Consider the following 9,455-nt stretch of genomic DNA (forward strand, 5'->3'; position numbering starts at 1 on the left):
AAGTTAGAGATGGACCTTCCCGAAGGCATTTAACGCTGGTTAGACTAGGTACACAGACAGTCATACAGAAACACCATAAAGTGAAAGCATATATAGCTATAAACTCAAAAAGTCTAGCTTCCTGAAGGCACATCTCTTCATTGTCTGCGCTGCTCGGAGAAAAGATTGCATCATGAAAAAGTACTGTGCACTTGAAAAAAAATTTAGGCGCATTTCAACTTTTCTCGACTGTACGTCTGAATGGACCACAATGGTATTATTTTTCTTTTGACCAATAAAATAGAAGATTTTGTTTGAGAAGTGCAATCACAGCGTACGCAAGTGGAGGCCGGGCCTTAACTAGGATTGGTTTCTATTTCACCCTATTTAAGATGGTGCAGAACTTTTTGATAAATTTCATAAGCATTATCCTCTTGACTATATTTTATTAGGCAAAGTTGCAATAGAGAATTGTTGAAATATAGCAGCCAATGAAAAAAACAAGCTATTTCTGATTGGTTACCTTGTTGATTTATTCACCACTATATATTTTGCCTACAATCTAAGATGTCTGCGGCATTATCAGAAAAGGTCTATTTAGTGAATAATAATCACGATATATATTGTTGTAAGAAAGAAACTAGGAGAAAAAAACAAACAGGAGATGTGAAAACCTGTAAGCTAACGATACCATAATTTTTGAAATATATTTTTGAGAAGCTTTCCCAGCTTTTCCTTAAATTTTATTAAATTATCAAGCTGCGAATTCTTCAAGTATTTTGTTAATGGAATATAATTTTTTTTCAAGCAAATCAGCCTCAATCAATCAATCAATCAATCAATCAATCAATCAATCAATCAATCAATCAATCAATCAATCAATCCATCGATCAATCAATCATCAATCATCAATCAATCAATCAATCAATCAATCAATCAATCAATCAATCAATCAATCAATCAATCAATCAATCAATCAATCAATCAATCAATCAATCAATCAATCAAATAATCAATCAAATAATCAATCAATCAATCTATCAATCAATCAATCAATCAATCAATCAATCAATCAATCAATCAATCAATCAATCAATCAATCAATCAATCAATCAATCAATCAATCAATCAATCAATCAATCAATCAATCAATCAATCAATCAATCAATCAATCAATCAATCATCAATCAATCAATCAATCATCAATCATCAATCAATCAATCAATCAATCAATCAATCAATCAATCAATCAATCAATCAATCAATCAATCAATCAATCAATCAATCAATCAATCAATCAATCAATCAATCAATCAACCAATCAATCAATAATTAAATCAATCAATTATTCCTGATTATTTTTTAATGTTTTAATCTTTAAAGCATTAAAGCTTTATAAGTGCATGACATGATCTTTATCTGGGGGCATTAAGTGAAAGCTATGACTAGTTATAATAAATAGAACGTTTTTTGTTTACAAAAGCAATAGAATGTGAGGTCACATGTCCCGAAACAACTTTCGATTTTTCACTTGTTTACAGGGTATCGTTGCGTAAAAAAGTAGCTTTAATTTATCTGACTCAGCATGAAGACACTTCCTAAAATAAGCTCCTTTTATTCCCATAGAAAACCTTCAACTAATTAAAAAATATTTGAAACAGTAAACTTTCCTTTATAAGTCTCAAAATCCATAAAGAAATCAAATGGCCGACAACGAAAACGTGAATCTCAGGCGCAATCTTGGATTCAGTTCAGAGCAAAAAAGCCGTGGTTGAAGATGTCTAAGACAACCCGAGCAAATCGATTAAATTTTATGCGAATGCCCTCGATTGAATTGCACCGAAAAAGGGCGCACACACAGACAGAAGAAAATATGCTGTCTCACAGCCCCGGTGGAACGTTTTTCCTCAGTGGGGATAAAAAATTCCTATTGAAAAAACCCAGTGGGGATGGTTTTCGAGTGCAATTTTTAAACATGGAATCTCGAGTGGGGATAAAATCAAAGTCCATTTCCCTGTGGGGCTTTAATTCAAGGGTATTTTCCCACCGAGGACGAAATTTTTGCTTAATTTTTCAGTGGGGCTGGGGTCTCAGCGGGTCTAATTAGCTCTGGGCTAAAAATTCAAGAAAGAAACAAGATGTTTCTTAAACAGAATATATATCGACGAATCAATCACATCACATGAGTTTTTAAGAATATTTGAATCTTTCAAACGCCCCTGTGTCACAGACCCACTGGGACCTAAGCCTCACTGGAAAATTTGACAAAATTTTGTCCCTGTAGGGAGAATGCTCTGGAATTTCAGCCCAACTGAGTAGCTTCTGATGAGATTTTTAGTTATGTGGTGTAAGTTTGAATAGAGAGTATGGATCTTCAGACTAAATTTTAGCCTATATTTTGGGTTGCAGTCGAATAATTTCCAACCCCCCTTTTATTTAGAACCTAAGAGTATCTTATAATGTTCTTATAATGTTCAGAAAGTCTAATATCATTAAAGTCAAATTTAATCAAATACACCGTTTAGGAGTCTCGCTATCTCCACCGTGTTCCACCGTAAAAACGGTACTTAGGTAAAAATGCGCACTTTAGTACTGTGGAAGGTTAGAGGAATGTCAACATTGTCAATGTTTTTCTTTCCTTTAAAATGATTTGGATATTTGAAAATGATATCAATGATAATTTTATGGATCTCTCCTGAAAATTTCACAAAAATTCATCTAGAGGAAAAGAAGTTATGATTAAAATGAGTTCTTTACCTACCATTTCTCTGCTGGGTTTCCTTACGAGAACCGGAATTTTACCTACCTTATTTTTACGGGAAAGAATGAAGTTTCCTGCGGTCAATCAAAACAATGGAAAATTGTTTGTACGCGTGCGCAGTCGACACTACTAAACGGTGTATTATAAGGTTTTGCTGGGTGTTTTTAATTGGTGGTGCCCTTCTTTATCGATTGAGTTGAAAAATATAAAAATCAAGTTCTCAGTCGTAAAATATCATTACAAGCACTCTATTGTTGTATTTCATGGTTACGACGATAAAAAAGTCAAAAGCAAAAAGGCTCCTCGTCACTGTCTATTTGTAAACAGACCCAATATCTACGAAAATTTCAAAATCCATGACTATCTTATCGACCCTTTTTACGCCGGCCCTTATTGGTGTTATTTTTGGCCATGTGGCGTTATAAGGGCCAGCGTTAAATGGGCCGGCGTAAAATAGGCAAATATTTTGCAATTTTTACCTAAAAGTGGCGTTAATTTTCGATCATTATTTCTCAATTTAAAGGATTTTAGGTATGATTCGAAGAACAAAAATTATCCATTGTTCTACTCCATATCTAAGACTTCACGAGAATAAGTCACTTTGAATGGAATTTTCATCCATTTACTACCAAAACATAACATTTCAATGAAAATTTTAAACATTATTTACTAATTTCGAAAGCAGCCGGCAAGGCGACCTTTTTTTCCATATGTTCTGAGAGCATATGTTCTGATCATTTCTACGAAAATTAATCAGCTAGAAATTATGATGTGTTCCTACGAGACAGGGGTATAATCAAGAAAAAATTGATGTTATCTTGTTGCCTAGTAACACTAGAAATTTTCAGAACACATTTTCGCGGGGAAAACAAATATCTTACAAGCTTGTCTTGGTGAACTGTTTTTCCTAGATTTTAGAACACATCAAACCATAAAGTAGTGATAAGTTTAGGGAGACAAATAGTGCTATAAAGTGAGATAAAGGTTTCCTAGAAATCAGAGCACATCATTTGTATAAAAAATTGAAAGGTCATAACATTTGGTCTCCTAAAAGATAAGAACACATATTTATAAAAAATATCTTCGCCGGCTGCTTCTGTAATTTGATACCGTGAATAGCACAGGTCAAAATCATATATTGACGCTGTGCCGACGTATCGAGATTCTATTCAGCGTGCAATCAACGAAGACAAAAGTACCCATGACGACCATCCAAGATCTTGGATGAAGTTCAAAGCTGATATTTTTATTCCCGTCGTTGAAAACATAACTTAAAAAAGTCATCAATGCTTTGTAAAAAGAGTCAGTGATAGAGAATCATAACATAAAGTCTGTCTATTATTTCGATTCAATTAAAGTGACATTTCCATAATTAAAAGTTTAGTAATTACTGTTATACATTTGGGGATCATGTGAAAGATTTCTTTCGAAATAAACTCATTTCAATTACACTTGGAGGTTTCTGGGGAATTCGTAAATAGTAAACTGCATACTGATACAGTCTGCTAGACATTAATATGGTAATATTTGCTCTTCATCTTTGATTTTTTCTACAGTGATTAGGTTGACACATGCTCGATAAAATTTCTATTGTTGGTCTTCAGAGGTTAATATATTCTTTGAGAACTTAACCTCTGATACTTAGGGTAGTAATTTGAAGCATAAGTAGCCATTTTTACAAATTTTGGCGTTATTAACGGCCCTAATTGGCATTTATCCATGATAAAATTCTGATACACAATCGTTATACACAATTTTAGAAGAAACTAAACTAATGATCACGGCAAATCAGGGCCGTAGACAACGTCTTTATCTGTCAAATCATCAAACAACCTTCAAAAACACTAAATAGTTATACGGTTCCAAATTTCGTTTAAAGTCAAAGCTTTTCCTTAAGTTTTGAGTATTAGGTGAAAAAATTGTAAAATTCTCATTATCTTGTCAAACCTTTATCCCGCTAAAATAGTAAAGAATACACTCTTTTATTCATAAGCATTACGTCAAAAAGTATACTGGGGCCAACATAGCTCGAAGATGAAAAAATCATTATTTTCTTTTGAAAATAGGATTAATATGACAATGAGTTTTACAACAAATATTTTAACTGGAACACATTGAAAGAATAGAGTATGAAACAATTTAAATAACTATTGTGAAAAGTAAATGAAAATCGGCAAATATCAACGATGTTTTGTCATTGATGACCGAGTCTAATTTGAGGCTGAAAACGAGTCGCAGTCCAAATTTCGTGTATGCTCTTATGCAGCAAAAAGGTCATTATAACGTCTCTTTTAGGCTTAGAGTTCAAAAAGTCGCAAAAATTACTTACTGATATTTCAACTCGCGTATTCACGTCAAACATTGCCATATACGCTTCAAGCGGACTGAGAAGACCCCTTGTAAAACTTTAAGTAAGAGGATCTCACAATTTTAAAAGGTCGATCGCTAAAGATAAGCCTGGGAATCCAAGCTCATAATCTTAGAAATAACAAAAAATACCTCACCTCACAAAGTTCTAAAATTATAGAGCTTAGTGCAGGTAGATTAGTCTGACACAGAATGTTATAAACAGTCTGTGTGTGAACCCTTGTTGGCAGACTTTCTGAACTTTGGAAACCCAGGCAAACACGCATAATCAACTTACCATAAAATCTTTTTCACAAGCTCTAAAGACTTTCAAAACTACTAAAAACCACATCAAAACACCAGCCACATGTCACAGGAAAAAATCAATAAATCACACACGTGTGAAAACCAACATTACTGCACAGAAATTTTCTGTCGGCGTGTGATTTTTAGAATTTTCAGTTTGTGATTTTTTTTAGAGCTTTAAGGTCTTGGGATATACGTATTTCACATTTTGGAATTTCGGTACGGATAAACACACGCGTGGTTTTTCCAAAATCACACGACGACTAAGTCGAACTCATTTAACCTCGAAATGAAGAACACGCGTGTGTTTTCAAAAATAACGAATGTCTTTTCTCCAAGTAACAAGCAAATCAACACACGCTTGGTTTTTCCAAAATCACACGCGCGTGAAACACAATTTCTACAAGCAGCATAAATTTTGACCCATCTTTTGGGGGTGGGGTCTTTACCACTATAAACTCCACAAAATAATCTTTCTGCAAATTTGAAAATGACTTTGTGATATTAAATCATAACGACAAATAAAGATTTGAAATACGTTCCTTGGCATTTAGCGAAACATTTGTCAGACTTTAAATGTTGTGTTTTAATTGATACCCAGCACGATGACTGTATGAAATTGTGAGATTTTAGAGCCGAAAAAGGCGTTATGGTAACTCAAGACTAGCATGTGTTACACATCATTAGGATCATGGGAGAGGCATTTCATCGGTAGGAAAGGTATGCGTCGATGAACATTAGCTCCCCGCCATTGGCAATACACCGACAAGAGCTTAATCAAGGTCAACCGCTGTGTTATCCCGACCGAGGACAAGTGAAGTTAGAAACTTGCTTACATGACTTGTTGTGAAGGAATAGAACGGCTGACCCCAGCTTCGCGTAACTTGTTTTTCGTCACGCACAGAACATTCGTTATTTTACTGTATCCCATGACCCTAATTTAACTGAACTCGGCTTTGTTGCTGACAAAGAACTTGGATCTACAATGTGATCTTCAAGTTGAGAAGATTTTTTTGTTTTCTTTCTTTCTATTATATTCTGTAATGTTACTCTTGAACGAAAGGATTAACATGGGGCTTGGAATCAAGAGCTTTCGAAACGAAAGAATTGGCAAGATCCAAACCTTCACGTGCTTTACAACAAGAGCAATACCACAAGCAAAAATAGAAACGATTGAGAAAAAATGTGTCACTAATTATTGAAAAACGTATATCAAAATCATTATCATTATTAATATCACTAACATTGAAAAAGCATTTTTTGACGTATTTTAATTTTTCCCGACAACAAATGTCGTCATTTAAAAATTCTGAAATTTTTTTAACAAATATTTCAGAATCGTTAATTTACAACTCCAGTCAAAATTTGGTGTTGATAGCATTAATAGAAATCAATAATGACGTCATTTGAATCTTACTCATGACGTGTTTTTTCGATGTATTTTACAACGTCAAAATCAGTTTTTGACCGATATCTTCGGTCATATCGGGTCATATAATAAAGATATTAATGTAAATTTTTGACCCAGCACTTTTCGAAATCCTCTCGTTGATACGATTCTTTTGAGCTATATATATGAGAGTTAAGGAATAATGGGAAGCGGTACGCGTCACGCAAAATATATTTGGGACATGCCTTAACTCACCCGAAAATGTATTGCTAGGTAATACGCCGAGAGCTGGCCAATCAGGCCGAACCTGCATTGCAGGGAAAAATCTCCCTTCAGGTGAGTTACCTGCGCCAAGCGCTAAACAAGCAGAAAAAATATCATAAACTAGACTGTGAAAACAGTTTAACGCTTGGATACCCAGGCCAGTTAAAGAGATAAAATCATACAAAAACGTGTCGAAATCTTGCAATTTATGCCTTTATGAAAAATACTAAATTTTGAACCTCGTCAAAAAGAACTCTTAAACAAAAGAACTGAACTGGTTTCTAAATGCCGTCATCAAAAAAAATTTTAATAGCAAATTGTAAGTCTAAAGATTGATCTTCACGCATATAAAACGTCTATAGAGAATTATCATTTGTATTTATGACCCTAGAGATTCATTCCAATCGAATTATACATTTTTTACGATCTATCCAAAATTAAAATACATAAAATCATAGCATGCTCATTTTTAATTTGATAGCTGACGATTCGATAAAGATGAAACTTAAAGGACTACGTATCATAATTCAAATTAGATTTTTTCTTGTACACTGGATCTCTTTAAATGAACATTTTAAAGTTTATTAGCGCTTGCACATTTCTTGTTTCTTTTGGTAACTTTTATAGGTGTTCATTGTTGACTTATAAATTTATACCCAGAAAGAAACCAAAACCTTGAAAAAACACACACAACTTGCTTTACAGTAGACCAAAATCACTCCTTTGATAGTTTCTAGTGGAGTCTTGAATACAATTTGATTAATTTTAACCTACCATTCAGAACAATAGTAAGCTATACACATTAAAAAAATCTCATCCAAACATGTGATTATTCAACCATGCATCCCTCCAAGCCATCACGCACTAATTTAGCAAAACATGTTTGCGTACACACCTTTATGATGAACAGAAAATTACTCATCCACACTCATCATATAATACCTTCAAAACAAAGCTGCTTGCAACTCAGACAACAAAGCACAATAAACATCCCCTGGTCAAAACAATGTCAAATCTATCTAGTTTTTTCCTATCGTTGTATTTTTGATAAATAAATTTTTAAAAGGTATTGTATGCTAATAAGTTACGGTATAAAAAGAGAAGTTAAGGTAAAGGCTTTTACAGTATTTCCTTTTTAACAATCAGAATGCTTAAATATCGTTTAATTTGTGTTCATGAAACATGTAATGACCCAATATTCAATCAACAGAGGAATTTCGTAATGTCATAATTATATATTATATTTTAAATTGCTTTGATACTGAAGCCTTGCACCCAACTGTGAAAATCATCTGATTAAGGCGTATTAAAACTTATCAAATACAGTCCAATGATCTTAAAAGGATTTTCAAACGTACAATTAATTTCCTCTCTCTTTTTCGATTCTCATTTATCCTTTCATTTCTTTTGCTTGAGATTTTATCCCAGCCGACACACAACGTTGTTTTAACGTTCGTCTAACGTTATATGGACGTTGTAAACGTTAGAAAAACGTTGAAACGACGTTGTGTGCCAGCTGGGATCCTTTGGTTGACATAGTATACACAAATTTATCATCGCTATTTCTATACTATTACTATCACATCTATCAATCCCCATTTCGATCCATCCGGTTGATAACCAATTGAAAGAAATTGTTCAAGGTGGTCTAATTTCAAGCTCCAGGCTCCAGTGGGGAAAAGAGTGAATTTAATTTATAATTTTCCGGGATAATCTTTTTTTAATCACTAATCGATTGGTCCATCTATACACCCCTGTCTCTATCCCATTGGATGTCAAGCACCCAGTGGGGTAGGATGTGAAAAAACTGAAATTCACTGGGCTGCAAGATATTTTCTAAAATCTGAGTGGGGTGACCAATTTTTTCTTGATTTTCACTGGGTGGGGTAAGAGAAATCTATGGGCAATTCTTTGATGTAGAGTAACTAATAGTGCTATCTTTCGAAAGCAGTTGATGAAGCAATTTTTAGGACGTGTTCTTCGCACTTGTTAAAGGTAGAAATCTTGATGTGTTCTGAAATTTCGTATTGTGAAAAAAATGATTTGTTCTGATCTATTCTAGAATAAGGAGACAGGGGTATTAATAAAAAGTTGACGTGTTCTTGTTTCCTTAACCCTAGAAAATTGGAAAGCTTTCAGCAACACACATCTTTCTAGGCAATAATTAAAATAATTAAGGGTTTTGGAAGTCAATGCTGGCAAAATAGTTCTCCTAGATACCCGGGGGGGGGGGTACTAGGGTTGGCGAATGAGGGGTATGTGCGGACGGGACCTCCAAAAACCGACCTTTAGAGAGACTGATTTTTGCTGAAAAGGTGACCCTTAGAGAGACTTTTTGAATTTTTTTTTTTCGATTTTTGAAAAAAGTCATACCCTTAGAGAGACTTTATTACAATTTTTTCTCTGGAA

The sequence above is a fragment of the Clytia hemisphaerica genome, unplaced genomic scaffold, assembly GCF_902728285.1.
Source record: "Clytia hemisphaerica strain Z4C2 unplaced genomic scaffold, Clytia hemisphaerica genome assembly, whole genome shotgun sequence".
NCBI lineage: Eukaryota > Metazoa > Cnidaria > Hydrozoa > Leptothecata > Clytiidae > Clytia > Clytia hemisphaerica.